Consider the following 21954-nt stretch of genomic DNA (forward strand, 5'->3'; position numbering starts at 1 on the left):
GCCTCGTTTCACTTTACCTCACTTCGTTACCTTAAGGCCGGGGATACAGTTCGAATGGTCTGAAATCCTACCTGTATTTGGGATTTTTTTTTTCTAAAGAAAATACGAACACTTTGAGCAATTTGAGTTTGAGGGCTTTTGAGGGCTGAATATAAAACTCCTACAAATAGATATGATTTTGGACCGTCAAAGGACCGTACTAAAAACCGTGAAATCCAATCCAGCAGAAAATACTGCAACAAACCAGCGTTGCAAAGGAAATTTAAAAAATATCCAGCACCGTGAGTTTGTTTGTTCATGCGTTCGTGCTGCCGGTGAACGAACGACATTCTTCCCAAGGAGCGAGCAGCATTCTTTGCGTTTGAGTCAACAGGCACAGCGAGTACCAATAACTTTCGGTCTGTAATGGATTGCGTTTATTTTTTATTTATTTTATTTTTTTTTTTTTTGCCGTTTTCGAAGAGATTTTTGCGCATCGCTGCCATGCATTCAGGCACAGTGACGCGGCCTCTCGACTTGGCTCGAGTCATTTAAAACCGTTTTTTTTTTTTCATGCATAAGAAAAGAAGCACGTCGCTCGGTTCGTTTTCGTCAAGTGTAAATAATCTGTGATATAATCGGGAAAAGTACCCGCTTATCTCTGTAACATGGATCTTATACGAATCATGCACCTGCTCGGAAAGAGTAATATTGTGGATCTTACATCTCCTGTGGTGAACATGTAGACAACACTTTATTGGAGTTCAATTTACAGCAATTTTGGCTGGATTTACAAATTCGATAATAAGCGTTACAACATGCTTATTGTCAGGAAGATCTAGCACAATTGACGTAGATTTGATTTGAGAAAAGTGCTGTCCATGTATTCACCACGCACATGTAAGATCTGCATTACACGTTTACTCGCGCGCGGTGCAGAACTCGTGTGGATAGAAACTGGCGAAGTTGGCATTTTCCATCAACCAACGTGCCGAGTTATCCGGCATCAGGCAGCGTGCCACGCATGTGTCCGATAAACACGTACCGACGGAGATGATCGGGTAGGTACGCTCGAAGTTTCTTCGGTTTTGTTTGTTTGTTCGGCTCAATTCACCGCCGAGTTTACGACTCAATTCTATGCACCGAATACTACCGAGTATTTACGGCCTCGAGGATACCTCGACGTGCGTACGCGCAGGTACGACGAAAGCTCTCAATTAGTCCCGGCTCGAGGGACGAGATTTATGCGGGGCGGGATAATTTATCCAACTCAAATTTTACGACAACAGTCAATTATCCAATTTTCTTGCATGTATACCTCGGGCCGAATCCACGATATTCGCCCGACAACTTGAATCGCGAAATTTAGATCGATCGATTTCGCCCAAAGTGCACAGCGCGAGACTTCGAATCTCCTTGTCTCAACGGCATACGGTACAATAATTCCCCCCGGAACAGCGATACAGGTGGTCGGACCGCTTTGCGCCAAAAATAAGCTCGAGGAATAAAGGATTGTTGCTGGTAGAAAAGAATCAGAGAGAAATAAGTGCACTGCAGGAGGTCACCGAGCTACCACAAAATATTAAACACAACTCAGTAGCGATGGCCAATAACAATAAGCCAAAAATAATCGACGTATCGATCAATCGAATCCAATAAAATAGTCAAACACAACGCGATTCAACCGGTGAAAATTAATCGATCAATTGATTATTTTTTATTTTTTAGTAAATTTCAGTATGTAGTCTCAATAGCGGAAAAGTTGTTTTCATAATTTATTATAACTTCATTCAAAATGTTTTCCAATTTCAAGTGAAAATATTCATTAATTTTTCACTTGTTATATCAACCAGGTTTAGTAAATAAGACAATGATAATAATCGATACTCTAGTTACATACATCGATATTGTATTGCGTCGTTCGTGGGAGTGAAAAACAAAAACCGATTGTGAGGAATAATAATCGAGGCCGTCGATTAATGGAGTTTCAAAATTAATCGATTATACTCGATTAATCGGAAAAAAGTAATCGAGTAACGGAGTAGTCGAGAATCCATTATTTTTGGTCACTGTTAAAAGCCAGCGACGCGCCGGCGCGGCGGTCCACTCGAGTCTGACCATCGACGGCTGTCGCTACTGCCATGTTACGCCACGGCACTCGGGCTATGAGCTTATGGAAGGTGAGAGGAGGCAATGAGGACTATCTCCGTGTATTACGTAGAAAGTGTCCGTAGAGGGATGAATCAAGATGGCGTTGCCGCAGCAAAAGTTCCACAAAGCTCCAATCAGATTGTTTCCCTTATTGCTCATGAGCGCCCCTCTGGCGACGTTTCGAATCACTATTTCCTACTTTTTGGCCGAAAGTTTTTCAGTTAAAAACCCATGTACAAGGTACTTCGCCTTACCTCTACCCACCAGGGTTGATCTTGAGTCCGCGTTTTTCCCGCATTTTTGGAAAACAAAATTGTATAACGTGCTACACTGAAATCGAAGTTTTTGGAAGGAGAAGAAAAAAAGTACTGTAATCCCGACGTGATATAAGTAGAAAAACAACGAATGTTATTATTACGCGGTGAAATCTACTAAAATTTCATCCGCCTCGGTGATTGAGAAGGGCGAAGAGATGATTCTGGCTGACCAGCGAACCACATTATTCGACCGTCCTGGGCGTCGTCTGGATTCTGTTGCAGCCCGGTGTCACGTTGCTGAAACTGCCAATTACAAAGCGGATACTCTGCGGTCGGCACGAGAAGCGTTGCTAAAATCTGATCAGACGTTTCAGTGAGTTCGTAGCCTCCCTCCTTCGCCTTTCCGACCCGAAAGACACGTATCTGCGCTCGAACAAAGGTACGAATGTCGCGCGAATGTGTGAAATTCACGGTGAATGACAATCGAGGCGGCCTCCGTGTTCAGTTCGCAGTGGCAGCCGGCAATTTGGTTGACGGTAAGCGATGTTCTAGCATTTTCCAAGCTACGGACGAGATATTAGCCGCCGACGTGGAGACACTCGGCTTTGCATTGCGATATTATTAAGTCGTCGGGCGTCCGTCGTGTCAGGGACGCGTTTACAAGACGGGGACGGGGGGAGAAATTCCCAGTGCCGGTATAAGCTTATTGTACACGTAGGTGTGCCTGCCTACAAAACGGTAGCTTCGTCGAAGCGCTGCGTCTAAATTTGCACAGTGCGCGAGATTGCGGTTAAACGACTAGTTGTGATAAGATAACACTACTTGTGCGGTGAGATCGTCGAGACTGTCGAGCGGAGGGAACGTCAACAGGTGAGTGTTGCTCTTGCGAACTGGGTAAACTTGTATTTCATAACATCAACGAAAGATCGAAGAGTCTTTTGTTTTCTTTCTTCCGTCGACGAACGTCGGCCAATCGGTTATGTATACCACCGCCGTATCGAGCGAGTCGTCGTTTTATAAGATGCACATACGAGTGTCTCGAGCCAATAATAGTGCAAGGCATTTGCGGTTGAGAGGAGGTTAGAAAAATGCATTTCACTGGCCAGGCCGTGGATCTCCGACACTTTGGCTACTATTTACGATCGGTAGAAAGTCGAGAGGTGAACAGACAGGGCTCTACTATATCGGCAAACAATCGTCGAATGCTACATGTCAAAGGGGATGAGCCTTGAAGACGGCGAAGATAATGATAAGCGATAAAATGATGATAACCAGAGTAGGTATAGAATTACGATAAGTGGACGGTGCCCGTTTCTGAAACGATCTCTCATTGATCGCGAAACGGTGGTTGATATTCTCCGCGAAGTCTCGTTCGATTCGTCGATCCTTCGATCCCGCGACGAGCTAAGTAACAAAGTATTTCAACGCATCGCTTAGACACAAGTATTGATTAGATTGCAAGGCGAAGCAGGCTCAATTGCCATTTGCGTGATACGGCAGCAGCTCTCCCAATCAATCTGGAATACTTTTCCGGGATGAGTAAAGCTCTGCGCCTCGGCGGAGCCTGAGCATCCGCCAAGACGGGCGTGCATCTCCTCATCGGAGATAATTAGTCGGGCGCCGTTCGAGCCGAGTAAGAACGCTCGGCAAAAGGCTGGAAGGATAAATGCTCGGACATTAGTAATCCGCACGTTATAAAAGGCGTGCAACGTGTACGAATTCGCGATGGATATCCTCGAGGATCGCGATCACAGGGGATCGCCGCCGCTGCCTCTGTAGGCTCGGCGGAAAAATCTGCGAACCTGCGAATCGCATCCCGGCATCATCCCTCGCGCCTGTGAAGAGCCGTATCTGACATTCTCGATGCCTAGCTCGTGAGATATTTCCACTTGAGACCGCGACGGCTGAGCTTTCAAATTCTCCAAATAATTTCATTCGCTGCAGCGAAGCTGTGAAAGAGGGGGGTACAGCTTGGACGGTCCAAGGTGTTTTCATTTTCTTAAAAAACAACCTACTGAAAATAGGTATGATTTTAGACCGTCCCAGCTGTACCCCCCTGCTTGAGAAGACGAAGCAGACAAATGAAAAAGAAACCTCCGTCAGTATCAAAGGAGAAGCTTAATTCGGGGGTTGGATGGCTCGGGTTGCCCAGCATCGCGCAGTATTTCCGTCAAGCGTTGCAATTACCTTATTTATAGTCTCATCTAGACGGTATGCGGATACGTGTACCTAGTCTGCAGTTTGTATTTTCACACCGAGGATGCTAGGATAGTAGTTCGAAAAGAAAATTGGTGAGGTATTCAAAGAGAAGGGGACCTCGGGGTCGGTCGAGAGCTCCTCGCCCGCCTCCGACCATTTCGATTATCTCTTATCTTGCGTTATACCTTATTTCAAGTCACGCGCGCCCGTACAAGTGAAAGTGCGCAAACGGCGTGTAAGACGGTAAACAGCGGATACCCATATCACAGCTACTCGTGGTAAATGGCAAATGGTAGACGGTGACCGCCCGCAGCGGCCAGTCGAGGGGTCAAATTTCGCGGTAATTAGCAATTACCGAGTTCCAGTTGCGCGGTAAGCGTTGCGTCGCCTTCGCGCGAGCCGCGGATATGGGCGATAAAAAGGGAAATTACGTCAATTATCAAACAGATTTGTCTCTCCTCGGGCAGACAAGTAAGAGGAAAAAGTTAAAAAAATTACACTCAATCGTATTGAAACGAAATCATTAATTTTACGCCCGTGACAAATCGTTGTACAAGCGAATTATCGGTGCGATCAATTCTTACAGCAATATTATTTCATCGCTCCAAGGAAAAGCCGCGCTGCCGCTGCGGCCGCTTCGGCCACGCGTGTAACACCCTGTTGCGACATCGGCCACGTGAGAAAAAGGGGTCAACGACGAGGACGCGACGCGGCCGCCTGAATTCCTTCCAATCGAACCCACATCTCGGATCGCATAATCGTACACCCGCCAGCAGCGCGTATCTCTACAGGTAAATTATGCAACCGTCTCAACGTGAGAGATGCAGCATACGGGGCGGTCTGCTGCCGGTGGTTTATTTTCTTCTCCTCGACGATATAACGCGGCGAGACTAATTAGAGCCCACTTCCGTTGACGTATGGGAGTCAAAAGTGAAAAGCGACCCAAGTATGCGCGGGTTGCGTAACCGCGGAGACAATCCAAGATATCGCGACGACGACGTCTCGACTTTAACGGTATATCGGATGCCAGCTCGTTTCAACGACGCCACACCTGATAAGTATTTTCATTTCACCTTCCGCAAAGAATAATTTGGAAAACTCCTCGATATGGGATCACGAGTCCAACGATGAGCACGAAAAAGCTCCGCAGCTCTCCGCAGCTCTCCGCACCGCGCCCCGCGAAATTCTGGCGTAGTTATCGGCGGGGTTAGCGAGGAAAATTGGGAAAAGTGGGGGGAGGAGGGTCGCGTATTTGCCGAGCTAATTGGCCGTCCGATGAAGAGGTCTCGTGGCTCCGGGTGTGGACGATGGGACTCGACGCGGATTCCTGCCGGTGACGCAAATAGACGGAAGAAGGGGGGCCTCGGTGGAATTTATGGGGAGTGAAGAGGGCACGGAGAGAGACCGACCGACCGACCGACCACCTTGGCGTAGATTGCGGGCGCCGGGGATACGCGTATACCTATACGCACAGACGCAGACGCAGACACAGTCACGCTACCGCAGCGTGGCTGGCTGCGCCCTCGTTCCTCGTCTACGAGGTGATTAACTCCCGGGGATCGCCGACGGTCTTCGACGCGAGTTAGGCGTCCGTCGGTTCGCAGCTTGGATTCGAAAAGCTGATGAAAATAACGCCCGTTTAAATTCGCATCACGGATCCACTCGCTAATCGTGTAGATATATGCGGACGGCAAGCGCCGCGGCATGGGAGCCGATCGTCGGTCGGTGCCTGTATACCTGCCTACTTCAAATACAACGTTGTATAAGCCATTCGGTGTACATACCCGGGGTCATTTGCATGGCGGAGATCGCTCCGCGTGGGTCGTTGACTGCGTGTCAATACGCCGGCTCCGAGTATGCCATTCGTATTAATAAAAATGATTCAGGATACGTGATCCGTTGAGAAGTGATCGACGTGTGATTCGATTATGCACGCCAAGAAATACGGTCAATAGTTCCGCGCGATCGTTCGATTCTTCTCTGGCATGAATGATTCTGTCGCAGAGCGCCGCGGTTCGAAAATTTTCACAATCCTGGAGTTCCTATATTCGGGGTGGCTTCGAGGCTCTTAGGTACCTACAGGGCACTGGCCGCTAATCGAAGAACCTTGCTCTCGTTATCTTTTCCGAAATTCGGCCAGGTTATCTATTACTCTAGCAGCGGGAGCTGTGCAGGACCACTCCGCAGCTTCTGAATATCTTCAACCTCTTTCTACTCCGCTTAGCGTGTCCTCGCAGAGCCTGTGTTCCATGGTTTTCATTCTAAACTACCTGGCCCGTGAGAAGATCTCCGGTAACATGTCTTTCGATAATTACCGAATTTCTTTCTCTTCTTTTTTCAAACCGGACTCTGCAAATCAAGACGTTGCAGATTTGAAAGAGTTGGCGGAACCAAAGCGTAATACAAGTAGGTACAGGTACCTGAGAAAACTCTTCGAGTTGAAAGTGTACAGGCGGAGCCGAGGTGGTTATAGAATAACTGATTAACTTTCTTCGCTTTCATTTAATTCGATAATCACCGTACAATTTATACGTATAATACACGTACACGCGTATAAATATATAATTATACATTGTCTCCTTCGTTTCTCTGACCAGCTGTTATAGCTATGCAGCAGTCTCTTCCTTATTCGTCTATCTCGTGTACACGGAACACGGAACTTTTGAGCACGCGGGTAAAAGTCGATGTCGTTAAATTTTACGATACCCAGCTTCGATCGTCCGCGACGCGAGCGAGGGGAGGAAAAGAGGCAAGGGTGCGAATGGGTGGGGAATTTCGAGGATCGATTATCGCCGGAGACGTCAACGACCATAACAGTGTTTCGCGATCGGTGATCGAGTTCCTTAACCCCGCCTGGGACTTTCTCCATTGTAGCTATTGAATCGGTTTTAAATTCTATCGTACGAACGGGGCGATCTAGTAACAAGATAACTTGCGTAAGCGGACTTATACAGCTGCTACTTATACTCCGCGGCGCTGATCCGTCGTCGCCGATGTTTTGGAATCGGATTAATCCCTGACTCTAGGTAGGGTACTGTGTTTAATGCGGCTGATCGTACGTGCAGAAATTTATGTTCGCGAGAGTCCGCTGTGTATCGTTCTGACGGGGAAATTATCTGACAATATAATTCTTGCCCGATGTGTAACGGTAGTTTTACGATTGTATCTGCTGACCGCCCGCCCGAGTGATTTATCGTAGATAAATACAAGTTATAATTAAACGTGTATAACACACATACCTATATTTCAATTGTCCGACTCGCGGCAGACACTGCGACCCGTCGTCGATACGGCTGCCTAATTACAGTACACGGATAGGCAGAGCGTTGGGCATATTCAACCACGTATCACCTTACACGCTTCTCAGGAACCCCTAAAATAATTTGTTTCGTGATTTTCAAGTGAAAGAAAAAAATCTTAACGATACTTGAAAAATCGTTTAAGGAGGCCGGGGGGGCGGTACAGCTTGGACGGTTTACAATCGTACCTATTCTTAGGATTTATTACGAAGAAAATGAAATCCGTTGGAGCAATTTGAGTTTGAAGGCTTTATCATTTGTAGTTTCAAGAATGTTTCAGAATTTTTTGCATCGCCTCGACCGAGCCTGTAACCTCCGCCTACCCCCTTAATTCGACGACGCGGGGAATGAACGTTATAATTATCCCTGAAAGCTCATTATTTCCATAATAATAACGTTGACGTTTTTACTGTGTGCTTGAAACGGAAATACTAGCCTGGATCCTAGGATTTACGCAGCGATGAGGATTCGTTTCAACGCAATTCTCGATCACAAAGAGGCGAAAGACATAATACGTGTGATACAGAATCACGTAAATTTGCGGAAGCGCTTCTAATAATTTCTGAGACATTCCTGAAGGAGATTCAATAATTTTCACTCCATCGGTCGTTCATCCTGTCCCACCGACGTATTTTCCGATTTCCTTTTTCACGAATTTCGGCAGTTTATCAATCCAAAATTAGAACTTGGTCGAAATAGAGGTTCCGGAATGCGGAACTGCGGCGGTCCCCGGTTCCACATAAAATACCGAGAGACCCATTGATTAGCCAGTCGGTAAACAAATAAACTCCCGTCAACGTTATCTCGGCACACGCAGCGACAGTCTGGGTCTCTTCAGCTCGACCACCGTCGGAGCGAAGATAGCTACATTCAGCTGCCCGGCTATCGATTCCAATGTTTCTCCGACTAGCTTCGAATTCCTGGCATAAGCGTAACGCGTTACACGACCAGGACGTAACGCGTATTTACATAAAACAGGTGTGTGCGCCTTCCTCCTACCATTATTTCGATACTCGTGGCGCTGTTGGCGCGAGCCGCACTCGTAGGATGCGAATTTTACTGCTCAGCAAATTGCCGGCGCGCGTCAACTCGAGTTGCGAAAATTACGGGCAGCCGTGGATAGTGGGGAAATTTTTTCTTGCCGCAATCGCTTCCGCACCGATTTGCCAGAACCAACGGCGTCAATTTCGGGTAGGCGTCGCTTCCGACCGAGAGGCTTGGAGGCCTCGGTAGCCGGTCAGCGGCTATTCACGGACCCCGCGGTCAAGGAAGAAATATCGTCCGCCTCAAACCAGTTGTTCGAGAGTCCGTACCTACGTAGAGACGAAAGACCTACGCGGTTTGCGGGCGAAAGGAGGGCGAGGAGAGGCGATATTGAAACAGGATGAAAAACAATGCCACCTACCCACCGCCTGCCTCTACGCCAGACCCGTTCTCTGACATAATTGATAAGGAAGGCGGAATGGCGGATTATACCTACTGCCTCGAGGTCAGCGCACTTCGTGGGCGGTTGTCCGTGAATTTATCAGTTGACGTCGTCTCTGCAGCCGCTGCTCGATTGAACTTGAATCGCCAGGATCCGTACTTTCGGATGCAAGGAAAATGGGGGGCGCGTCGAAATGCCGAATTTGAACAGTTGCGAAAGCGCCGAATACCGAATGTTTTTCGTGGCGAGACTTAAAGTAAAGAAATTAAGCCTTGACGGTACCTACATCAAAGTTACGAATAGCCCGAAACGCGACGCTCGAAGTTCCGAAAGTGCAAAATTTCGAGAGGGCGCGACTCCAACAAGTCAAAGTATCGAAAGTGCGCGAATGAGAAAATTCAGAAATTTGAAATATCGATATCCCGAGTGATCAAAAATTTTCAATTCCGTGAATTTCCGGCTCGGAGGAATTTCAAACTTCAACCCCGTCCCGAAGATGGTTACTAATTGACTCCAACGCAGCTTTCCCGTGATTCCGCATAAGTTTAACTCGATCCTGAATATTTTAACCCCTCCCCCCCCCCCCTGAATTCTGCCATCGGAAATAAACACAGTCAAAGTAGGCGAACAAGCCCAGCCAAGGATCCGTGGACGTTGACGCGTGTCGTATTCCCGGGTGCCGTTAGACGTCCGCGGGATACGAGCTTGACTTCTCGACGGATTTTTCGGGTCCCTAGCCGTTCGTCGCGTGGGTTGACAGTGGACGCGGTAGAGCTTTGGCAGCTCTCGAAATCCTTGAATCGGACGAATAAGATGGAAGTATCCGATGAGACGTAACAACATCGTCGCCGTACGTGCGACGTGAGGTTCAGAGCGTGTCCTAAAAGCTTAAGCTCACTTCCGATGACGATCCGACGCAGTTAATGGATGGATAAATCGACCGAAACGCCGGGTGATCTAAGCCTTGCAGCTGGATACAATGTCCGAGCCAGTTTTAGGCACTGTCCGTGTTCCCCGACAATTTAACGCGGTGGAGCTGATCGGGCGAGACGTTGGGACCCGTCAGGCTCCACGTGCTTCTCTGGGTAAACACGGGGGAGTTTGTGTCCCTTCGACGAGCCGATTCTCGCTCTACACGGTCAGTCAGTCAGTGAGGCGACGAAGATTTCCCGTGGTTGTATTTCTTTTTACACCCGTATTCCGACTCTGTTCCTCGTCAGTCGGTTTCTGTGCTCGTCGTTCTTGTCCGCAGCCTCCCAGATCCTTCCTCCGACGATTACTGGGTCGCTCAGACTCGGGAGAATCGATTTTTCAACCAATTACCGTACGCTGGCTCGCCGATTTTACATAGGAGAAAACCGGATTGCCGAGCTCTGGTCAAGGTCTGTTTGTTATCGAAAAAGAGCCGAGAAAAAGGGAAGGGAAAAAATTAACACCGCGTAATGTAATCCCGATTTATAATAACAGCGCCGAGTCGCGGTTGCCGTCTTCGATCGATTCGGTAAAAAAAATTGTCCGTTACGCAGGATCGACGTAAGTATGTGCCTCGTACCCTGCAGCGTGGAATGTGGCGCCACTATCGAAGAAATTCCAAATGCCAATCATCGCTCGGGTAGAGAATGCAGCTGGCAAGCATTTTACGGTTGAAAAACTGCGTACAAAAATCACGATGCGCACATTCATCGCGTTCCGTTACCGCTGACGAGTAAAATTCTAATCGGCCAATTGAAGTAAAATTTGTAATTGATGCGAAATGTAATACAAATTACATTTGCATTTTGCAAGTTAGGCGAATATAACATGCAAAACGTTACAGTCACCTTCCTTTCTTAACGGGGGAGGGGGTTGGAAAAACTCAAATTGCTCCAAGTGTTTTCATTTTCTGTGAAAAAAAAATCCCTAAAAATAGGTAACTATGATTTTGACCGTCCAAGTTGTACCCCCCTCTCGCTTCCTACCCTCCTCGCTCCTCGACACGTAATCTGTACAAAAAGCACGGGAATATCAAGTTTGAAGCGATTTGCTTCAGAATCGAACGGGTTGTTAATTTTTTTTTTTTTTTTTCTGTTCTTTTACGACTTTTTCCAAATTTCGCCGAGCGTGTGGCGTGTCGGCACTCGGCTGCCGGAGTGTCTAGGCACCCGGCCAGTTCGCTGCGCCTCGTTTGAACGTCGTGTTATAGACGTCTGGATGGTATGGCGTGATCGTAAACTTGCTGTGCCGAATGCGGGAGATAAATATTACATAATTACAGCTGATCAGTTTGACGGTAATTACAAGGTAACCCGTCGTCCCATGAATCCTCATCATCAGCTCCGTCAAGGAATTACTACTGCGTACGGTCGTAATTTCCGCCTGCCAAAAGCTTCGCGGGCGAGGGCGATCAGCTGGCGCCGTTTCACGAGCTCCTGGGGGGGGCGGAATTTCGGTGTATTTAAAAAAAACCCGCCGGACGCTGGCTGCCGCATTTCCAAGCGTAAACAAAGTCGTTCTATTAATCTTCACGGAAAACGTGGAGGGGTGTTCGACTAACTAATTTTCAAGTTACGGGGACACGTTGTAGGTGATTAAATAAATCGAGCCACTTTTGAAACAGGAGGAATATTTCGGACAGAGAGAATCGCTGCTTCGGATGCAAACAACGCAACAAATCAAATCGCCGTCGCCTCCCAATTGACCGGTCTAAGCCTGAAAATAGCTGAGTGATTTTTATCATCCTGTGAAATCAACGGCTTATTAATTTATACACGCTCGAAACTTGATTATCTAACAGGTACACAACCAGCTTTGCACGAACGGATAACGATCAACTCTCTACTTCTTCCTCCGCGTAGAAGAAGTCGCGACGAGGATAACATTTTGCTCTCTAGCATTGAGCGAGAGTTGTAAAATAAAAAGTAATTCAGCATTATACGCGTATAAAATAACGATTGTATTTCACCATTCTGAAATCCGAATCCTACCGCAAATGCTGACCTCTCGTTACATACCTCGCAGGAATTCGGAGAGAGAAAAAGACTAGCTTGGCACTAATTATGTTTTATCCTTTGAAAGATCTTCCTCGCTAATTCCTTATCTACTCGCGGTGAGATTGCTAATTAATTCGCGAGTAGTGATGACGTAATTCGAAATTAATCGGGCATTCCGCGTAATTTCGATATTATACATTCCTCGGCAGGCGTCCCACGCAGAAATTAACGGGCCCGGGAGCCAACGAACCATTCGAAGGAACGCTTTCGATAGCGGATCGCAAATGTCAAGACTTGGACATTGCCTCACGCCTGTCTCCTCGGTATTGATAGTAAATTTACGCAATTTTGATAACTACACCCACGCAACGATGCCGACGCAACCGAACGGCCGAAAACGTGTCGATCTGATCCATCGCATCGGCCCGTCATCCCAAAGTGCAGAGATCAAACCACGCGAAAGTCGTCGAAAAATTAAATAACGCCGAGAGTGCGGATGAAAGCCAGGAAGTCTATTTTTCGGGTGTGAGATCGGAGGAGCTAAGTTGGCGGTTTGATAAACGAACATCGCGTTAATACCACTTCGGGGAATTCACGGTATGATTGGCCCCGCCGAATAACAGCTTCGATTCCGATCGGCAAACGCGGGCGCGGTGCTGTCTATCGGGCCATTGCGTACGGATTAGCTATCGTTGGGGAGTAATGGAACGGAAAATGTAAGCCCAGGTTCCGTCTCTTCGTTGCTGCGACGACGAGACGCGACGATCATTAGCCGAAGTACGAAACGCATTCGGAGCGAGTGTGAGTAACACGCTCTTCCACCGCGTTGGAGAACGATCCGAGTTAGCTCTAATTACACCTGTCAAAGAGCCTTACGCGCAAGACCCTAAGCGCTGATACATCCTTGAAATCATTGAATCTATCCTTATAGCTCTCGTTTCCCAGTAACCTCGCGGCTAAGCTTGTACTCGCAACGTTCGCTGCATAAAGGTTTCAATTAAGCCTGCAGGCTATCCTCTATCTACAAGGTATATTTCACCTGCGGATAACAGTTTCACCGATCTAATTACTATTATTAATATCTCGATTCCCACTGGAGGAATCGCGAGCACCCGACGATGGTAGCTGCACGCGTATTTCCACGTGATCGGAATATAGTCTTGTTTTCATCCATAATTTTTTCTCACCCGCGTGCCAATGCTGTTAGCATAGGTTAATGGTGCGTTATATTTTAATTGCCCCTTTTTCATCCTCGCGATAATTGGGGTGGGGGTGAAGGCTTGGAAGGGTTACCTCGCAATAAATGGCAAATGCTCAATCTCTTGCGTAAATTGTACCACGCTCAAATTGCGGTCTATTCTATATACCTGCGTTCAATCGCGCTATTCACTCGATTCTTATCCCCTCTCACGATATCTCTACTTTTCTTCCCCCATTTTTTTGTGTTCTTTCGAGGCCATCATTTCCCCCTCCCTATCCCTTTTTCGATTCATCACTATCGTCAAGAATTACCTTCCATTTTCACGTCGGGAGAGCCCGACAACGGTGTTTCAGCCTCCCTAAGCTTGTGCAGCCCACGAACAGTTCCCTCTACCATCGTGCGACGTGTAAGCGACCCTTTGATTTATCGGACTACATTCTTCACCCGCGTATTTCTACGGTTTCTATTTATATTCCCGTTGCAAGGACCATCGATCAACCGATCAGTCTACAACCGTCATTAATCTGACCGTTTGAGGCACGTCAACGTTTTTCGCACGGCGTCATCTCATACACCATCGATTCACCGATCGTTGATCTGCCCCATCGAATTGACCGACCTGGGAAAGTCTCGACTCGAACACCGTGCTTTGACTCCGGAACGAGTGAACGCGCAAAGAGATGATTCAATTTTTCAAAGACACGTTATGTAAAAAAATGGTAAAAGTCAAAAGCGTACGTTCCGGAATAATGTTCGTGCTCAGAATTTCACTCTGAAAAAAATTTAACCAAACATAATGTCCCAGCAGGTCAACTTCATGCTTGTGTCATGTGTCGCATATCTGTTAGTAAATATGACGCAAATTATTGTAAATTTAATAATTAACTTGTCGTATCAACATTCACTTCATACTTTCTTTTTCACTTAGTAATAGATTGAAAAATGGTTAAATCAATCCAAAAACTTTAGTGGACCTGCTGGGAAATTTTTTTCGACTTATTCTCGCTTCCTATCTATCGGTCAAATTACTCGTCCTAGTTGCGTAAGCTGGCTGCTCGCCGCGGCTAATTAATGGCGAATCGCCTCGTACCTACGTCCGAGTTCAGGCTCGGCAAAGGAGTCGGAAGAGCACCTGCGGCGTTGCAAATTATGAGAAATGATCGGCAGCACTGATTCTCCTCTTCGGCTCCTCGCTTCTTTGAGAATCGGTTCAACAGTTTCGTTTCACCATATTCCCAGCCGCTTTTCTCGCGTGCCGGATGAAATTCCTGAAACGCAGATCTCGACCCTGCAGCCTGCCGCGCTCTTCCAGCGAGCTAAGTTTATCACCTTTCGATTATTTCCACTCACCGGGCTCCAATTGAGCTACCCGCGTATTTCCAGCCACCGAGTAGTTCGTTCATTTCGCCTTATTTCCACCTTCGATTTCCGAGTGTAGGTATGTTTATCTTGATTAGTTGACCCGCAACGCTGTACCGCGGATAGATGAATATCTTTATTACCGTCTACGCTGTCCCAGGTTTTCCCCCCGCATGCTGCAGTCAGCTACGGTGACTTATTTGAACGCTGGGACGTTTATAGAACGCCGATTGCACAACGCCGTAGTCTCATCCTCAGCCGAGTCTTTCATTTACGCTTCAATGCAGTCACCCAACCTTTGGAGCACCGATGAAAACCCGGTTGCTCGTATTTTAATCACGCTACTTTACCGTCGTTCGACTCCCGTACTCTCGGCATTCGTTTGACGCTCTTAGACCAAGGGGAAAATTAATCCGTCAACGAAGTCGAATCGCTTTCAACTGGCTCGTGAATAGAACGCCAATTTTCGTCCAAGTTACACGTCACGCATATCGATCGCAGGTTATTCGATAATTGTTTCGAATTCGATTCAGTGTCCGGCAACCGCTTTATATTTTTTCGGAAATAGAACATGTAACAAGGGAATAATCGGCGTTTATTTCTGTGTTACACACAGGACTTTATTCCCGACTCAACTCTGGCCTCGTTAACATTGCCTTGAAAGTGTTTTCCTTTCATGTGCGAGTGAGATCTGTCGGTCTGAAAAGTATAATATTATTGAAAGCTTATAACAACATATAGAGAGTTGTACATTAAAAATGGAAAAGACAGTAAGAAATCCAGAAAAATTGAAAAAACAATTTGCGGGAGAAAAGTGCTACTTTTTTCCCACAGATGAGGGAAAAATGTAAAGAGAATAATCGGTCACTTTCGTCCCGCTTTTCAGGTCAAAAAATTATTCATCACGTTCGAGTCGGGAATGACGAAATAATCACAAAGAGCCACATCAACGTGTTTCGCCCACCGAGAACCTTATGCAACGCACGATGATGAGATCCGATTGACCGCATCGCGTACCGGGTATAATTATACTGTATACCTGTCGAACATTAGTGAGCATGGTAACACGGGCGGGTCGGACGCTGGTTAATACGTAAGATTTAGGATTCAATTTCGACACATGCAGTGTGTGCAAACATTTTTGAAACATCGAAATAAATAACCGCCAAAACAAACAGCGTCTAAATTACTCGGGGAGGTTTTGGGGTGTGCTCGTCCATTTGCATGATTACGCAAGGCCCGTGCGTTCCCATTTACAATTTCCGTTCTATTATGCGGCTAAAAGTGACTCTTAGCTGAAGTTGGGAGTGCAGATCAGCGTTCCCGGAGTGCAAATACATGCCAATTGAAACGGGTGGATACGTCGTCGCGTGCGTTGGTCGTACGGGCTTTCAGTTTGATTTTTCACGTAAGAGTACCCGGTAATTACAATGAGTGCGAAAATCGAACGAGGATGTCGAACGAAAGCTGTACATCGGTAAGTTTGAAATCCTTGTCTATCGACAAATCGGGCGAGGCTTGGCGCAACATGTGCGATGATCCAGGGAATTGGTGAAAAGTGAAAAGATTCGAGCGTGCAGTCTTCGACGCGATACACGACGATTCGTACGACGCTCACGAGTCACTCGACAAAATTCAGCGTTTGAAGATCGCGCGCTTTCTATTCTGGAGTACTTTCTATCAGGAGTTATATCAGCGCATGTAGGAGTTGGGACAATCGGGATTATAAGACGGAGAATCGTGCTCGATGGGATTCGGTAGGAATTTTAATGCAGGCTTAAAAGTGGCTCAGCGAGAAAAATTGGACTTACGAATAATGCGGGGGGAATCAGAACGTCTGTCGTATAAAGTTATTTTCGCTGGTAAGACAAGCCACGACGTGACACAACAACTTGTCCAGGTGTATTTTTTCCATTTAAATTTTGCTCCGCCCTGATTTCCTCGATATTTTTTTCCCGCTGTTTGAAACCGAATCGGTCGTTGCCGCCAGGGGATGACCGCAGAGCGATAAACCCTGCCGGATTTCAGTATGAAATACCTACTGCTTAGCTCTTACTCGGTCCGAGACTATAAATGAGACATTTGAATGGTTTTGTTGTCTCGCCGGCGACACGGTGTACATCCGCATTTATCACCCCATAAATTCACTTTGGTCGTTTATCACTCCCACCACCTCCGTGAAACGCACACCTATGAGACACGGCCGCACATGCTCGGAGACCAGATGCACCGCGCACCTTTATTCGACCCGGTATTTCCTTGTCGCTAGATCGAATACATCGACACTCCATTAGTTTCCATGCCGGAGCTGGTAGCCGCGGGGATTTTTCCTTTTCCCTTGCACCTCGATCCTCGACGTCTGTAACGCGCAAAATGCGTGCATGCGTCGCCTCCGCGGGAAAGGACAACCTTGTTTCAGGAAGCCAAAGGCTGCGGCTGCGGCTGGTTGGCCGGCTTCGCGGAACGTCTTTGGTTGCCAGGATCTCCTCCGCGTGCTAACCGCAAATCTCTACTTATTTTCTTGGATATTAGTTAACGCGTGCACCGCGCAGCTCGCTGTCGCATCCGTCGCCTAACCTCGTATAACCTGGACTTTGTTACAACATCGAGGTAACGCGATCGAGCGACGAGCTGCGCTCAAGCAGGGAATACGAGAGAAAAACAAGTCCCGCCGTGCGCTAACGGATCCCGCAACGATGTTCAAGTTCTTTTTCGTCCTCTTTCGACGATGTCAAGGTACCTACACGCCGCGGAGGCTGATCCATTAATAATAACGAAAATTCACAAAATCAAAGTATAATCCGCGGCCTACCTGCAGCGCGATTCATTAGCTCGTCCGGTTCCCGTTGCCCGTAGGGTGCCAGAGATTGCGGAGATAATGGCGGGGCAGCTGCCAAATCTAACGAATCAGCAATTACTTAACGCCGGTCGTTTCGTCGCCTTCGAATACCGTAAGCCGCGGATCTTCATTAGGCGAGAGAGGTTCGTGTAATGTTTTGATAACAATGCCGGCGTTGTCGAGAATCGGGATACACGTATGTATAGTCGATGAGACGGTAGAGCACGACGATATCTTGGTGTTTTTTTTCACTCTCGGCTACCGAAAAAGGTTGAGGTTGCGCAACGTCCGACTCGGAGTTTCACACTTCAATTTATGTAAGATCGTCGACGGATACGCTTAGAGAGCATGATTCCACCTTCGACCAATTACTCTGCAATAGACGCGAGGCTGGCCGTTAGCATTTTAATGAATAACATAGAAGAAATGGCCTTAAGAGTTACTGGCTGACGGGTCATAAACTCGAAAAGTGCCCCAATCATGCAGAAATTTCACGCAAGGACGTTAAATTGTTATTGGCTCGTTATTTCGCAAGCGATATAATACGGATAACCCGCAGGCGAGCCTGGTGAAAGCAGCTCGAGTGACGTCGTGTTAATTGCAATTCCAAATTTTCGATTCTATAAATGAATAAGGGAATCGAACAAAACGCTTTCCGTGTATCTTTCGCTGAATGATTTGATAAAGGTTCAGCGAACCCGGAACCAACAACCGTCAAATTTCGAATCGACAATCGCAAAGGTGGAACAAGTGTGACGATTAACATCATCGCGAAGTTTACGTTTCCACATCGAACGGCGTACCGACACCACGGCTATTACTGTCACTGCATCATTCGGTACGCGCAAAAATAGCGCTACTCGACTTTTATCGTTGGTCGAGTCTACATTGTACACGTGCGGGAATAATTCCATACACGCGATGGTGAAAATGAGATCAGCGAGTCCCGTGAACAGAGCTGCTGGTTCCCGTCTCGAGGTGAAGGAGTCACCGCGAGAACGAGACAAAATAGAACGAAACAAGCCTCCGGAAGGCTATCGGTCGATCTGACCGTCGGACAAGCGATCGGTCATCCTCGCGAGGCCGGTCGGAGGCGGGTATTGTTTCGCTATCGTGGGTGAGTATGTGGATGATTTTTTGTTCCTCCTGGATATTTTTCGTGTGTTCGACCCCGAGGCTGGACGGAGCGTGTGCCGCGTGTGAGGCGCAAGACTTGCCCGGGCTGTATTCGAGGTGCATGTACGTACGTGCGTACCTACCTACATCCGGACCCGGGTAACGGTACGCATATGCCGTATCGTACCGACGTCTACCGTATACCTACGCGTCAGCCAGGCCACGCGACAAATCGAAGACTCCCGTTTCGAGGGCTCATATCGGACAATATCACGGACGCACGTCGAGAGGCGCCGTAACAAGATCGTCCGGGTGCTAATGAATTACTACCCAAGCCGGTATGATTGTGTCGTAATCGGCGCGTCGCGACGCTGACGACGCTTTCTATGTACCCGCCTGCCTGCCGGAGGCTGGCTCCGCGTTATCTTTTACGGGTTGGGTTAAAAAACTGGAATGACTGATCGATGGAAGAGCCGAAATATCGAATTTTCAAAGACGCGACAATCCGATTCGTAAAATTATCGCAATGTAGAAAGTCGATGCGTAGAAAATTGAAAATATAGAAAGTAGAAGTACGGAAAAAGAAAATATAGAAAGGTCAAAACGCGGAACGGCAGAATATCGAGACGAATTCTGACTATTCTACGCTTTGACCTTCTATACTCTGAAATTTATGTTCGTTTACTTCTTCATACCATGACATTGTACACTTTTAAGTACTATTTAATTAAACTTTCACTTCTTCAAGAATTCGACATTGCGACCTTCTATTCTTTGATCTTACTATACCTTTATCCCCGCCCTCTTTTACATCCATTTGCGGTTTAAAAAAAATCTGGACGAAGACACTGCTTGTTCCGTTTTCAGTTCCATCCTTGATAAATTGAATCTCGCCCGCATCCTTGAACTCGCGTCTTGTCACCTTCCGGTTACCCGCGTCGAGAGCTTCGTCGACTGCACGGGGCTTCCGAAGCAGCCAACGACTCCGAGGATCGAGGACAATTTTCAACCGAAGATTAATTAACTTGATGCGGTGAGCATTGGGCGGCGGGGAGGGGGCAGTGGTACGATAATCCTTCAATCGAAACTGACACGTGAGTGTAAAGTACGAAGGATTGTCGCTTACCGTACGGCCGCGGTGTAATCCTCACTCGGGTGCGATTCTACAGGCTTTTATAGAAAGAACGCGGCTCCGACGGGCGTGAACGCGACCGAGATTAAAATTTGACAGGTAACATGCTCCTAATGCCCTATTCCATCGGCGTAGTTACACTTCGCCTGAAATACCGGACTGATTTTGACACAGGCACAAAGAAAGGAGTCCCACTTGCCGGCCGTGGCGGCGGCGCAGGGGGAGGAGGTCGAGGGGGGAATTGGAATCGGTTCCTCTCCGCGATCCACCCACGCAACGTATCCCCGCGCATTCGGCTGCTCGATCCGTTGATCGCCCTCGATATGCGTGGATCGGTGCCGTGCTTTTGAACTCTTTTGAACCTTTGAACCTTTGATCGGTAGGTAGAGCGGGATCGGTTCGCCGAGTTTTTGCTCACCCGAAAGAGACAATGGGGGACGTGACTCTGCCTATGCGGAATATACGCGAGCCGGGTCCTCGACTCAAGGAAGGACTCGAGGAAGGCACTCACCCAGGGTGGATTTTTGCATTGCAAATTTGTTTTGCCGGGGCAATTTTAGCAGTCTGGCGGGCATCAGCTCCGGCGATAAACGCCCGCTGCAGCGCGACGTTTTATTTCGCCTTCGTACGCACGTCGAGTGTGCCTATAATAAACGCTTCAGTGCCGTCCGGTTTATACTTGATTAGCGGTTACGCGTCGGTGATGCGCGAGCTATTCGGCACACGGTGTTATTTACGAGGGCTTCCACCAGCGTCCTCGTCCTCCTTCTTGTCATTATGTCACTCCGTGCGGGAGGGGCAGGGATTTATTGCTAATTAAGTCGGAGCTGAGAAGGAATGATTCGAACGAAACCAGAAGAGGGGATGGAAAAAAAAATTACGATTAGCAGAGCGTGGTTTCGATCCACGGACCTCTGGGTTATGGGCCCAGCACGCTTCCACTGCGCCACTCTGCTCTTGCAGGGGTTGCGACGGGAAGTGGATGGATTCGCTAACGGAGAATCTCTCCCCTTTCCAAGCTACTACCCTGCAGCTCAAGCCCGCCGGAGCGCTTTCCGTTCGGTTGCATAATTGCGGGGCTATTTTCGATCAGGTATTTAGCGCTCGATCGCTCTCCGGTGCCTAATTAAAGATAGCCGAGTCGAGTCGAAAGTCACGCAGCGTTGCGGATACCCAATGCGCAAATCGGTGTCCACGCGCGCTACGCGAGTAACCGATCTATTTCGACCCACGCGTTTCTCTTTACGGATTGCACGCATATTGTAATCATCTCTCGGCTCGGCTCTTACTCCCCTTGTTCCACGAGTCGAGTCTGTACGGGTACCGTTGCTGGCACGCCCATCGGTAACCGATGGAAAATCCGCGATTACATGCCGCACGTATGATTCAGTAGTTCGCCGACCATCCGCCCACGAGTCGAGATTGCAACTGTTATTTTTAACCGCATAGATCGACTGCGTGTGCATCTGCTCACGAAACTCCGAAGAAACGAATAACTGTGTTTGCCTTTGCATGTCGACCGATTAAAATTTCAGCCCCGCGTTTACACGTGGAATGCAAGTTTCGTCCGATGGACGAAAATCGCCCACCTCCTACGAGTCGTGGCGAGAATTGCGCGAACCGCGGGCGTTGAATAATTCCAAATGCAATTTAGCGATACTCTTCCGGAATGGAAATCATTCCGCGTCCGTGTTCCGCACGTAAGCCTTTGTGTAACACTCGGCGAGATTAATTCACTTGCTCGTTTCATTGTCAATCGTCCGAGCCCGTTTCAAGTTTTAAACCTCATTGCTTGAGCTATTTATACCGTAAACCAATTTCACTTTCTTCCCCTATCGGTGTAACACGCCTTCCGAATGCCAACCAAAACACGACCAACACGTACAAGATCACTTTTTCCGATTAGCCTTTGTGAACTTTCTTCAAATGCCTACTTTATACTCGCTTTTATATACATGCAGCGTATAATTCTGTGCATTCTCATTCTCTGCAGCCGCTTTGTTCACGAGCGATGGAAAGTCTCAATT

At 47.6% G+C, this 21954-nt stretch overlaps 1 non-coding gene across 1 annotated transcript; it reads right to left on the minus strand.

The window, feature by feature from the left end:
* Positions 1-20811: 20811 nt before the first annotated feature.
* On the minus strand, positions 20812-20883 carry TRNAM-CAU (transfer RNA methionine (anticodon CAU)). Its single transcript has one exon. It is a non-coding gene; the product is annotated as a tRNA-Met (tRNA).
* Positions 20884-21954: the final 1071 nt, after the last annotated feature.

The sequence above is a fragment of the Neodiprion pinetum genome, chromosome 7 (assembly GCF_021155775.2).
Source record: "Neodiprion pinetum isolate iyNeoPine1 chromosome 7, iyNeoPine1.2, whole genome shotgun sequence".
Classification (NCBI taxonomy): Eukaryota; Metazoa; Arthropoda; class Insecta; order Hymenoptera; family Diprionidae; genus Neodiprion; species Neodiprion pinetum.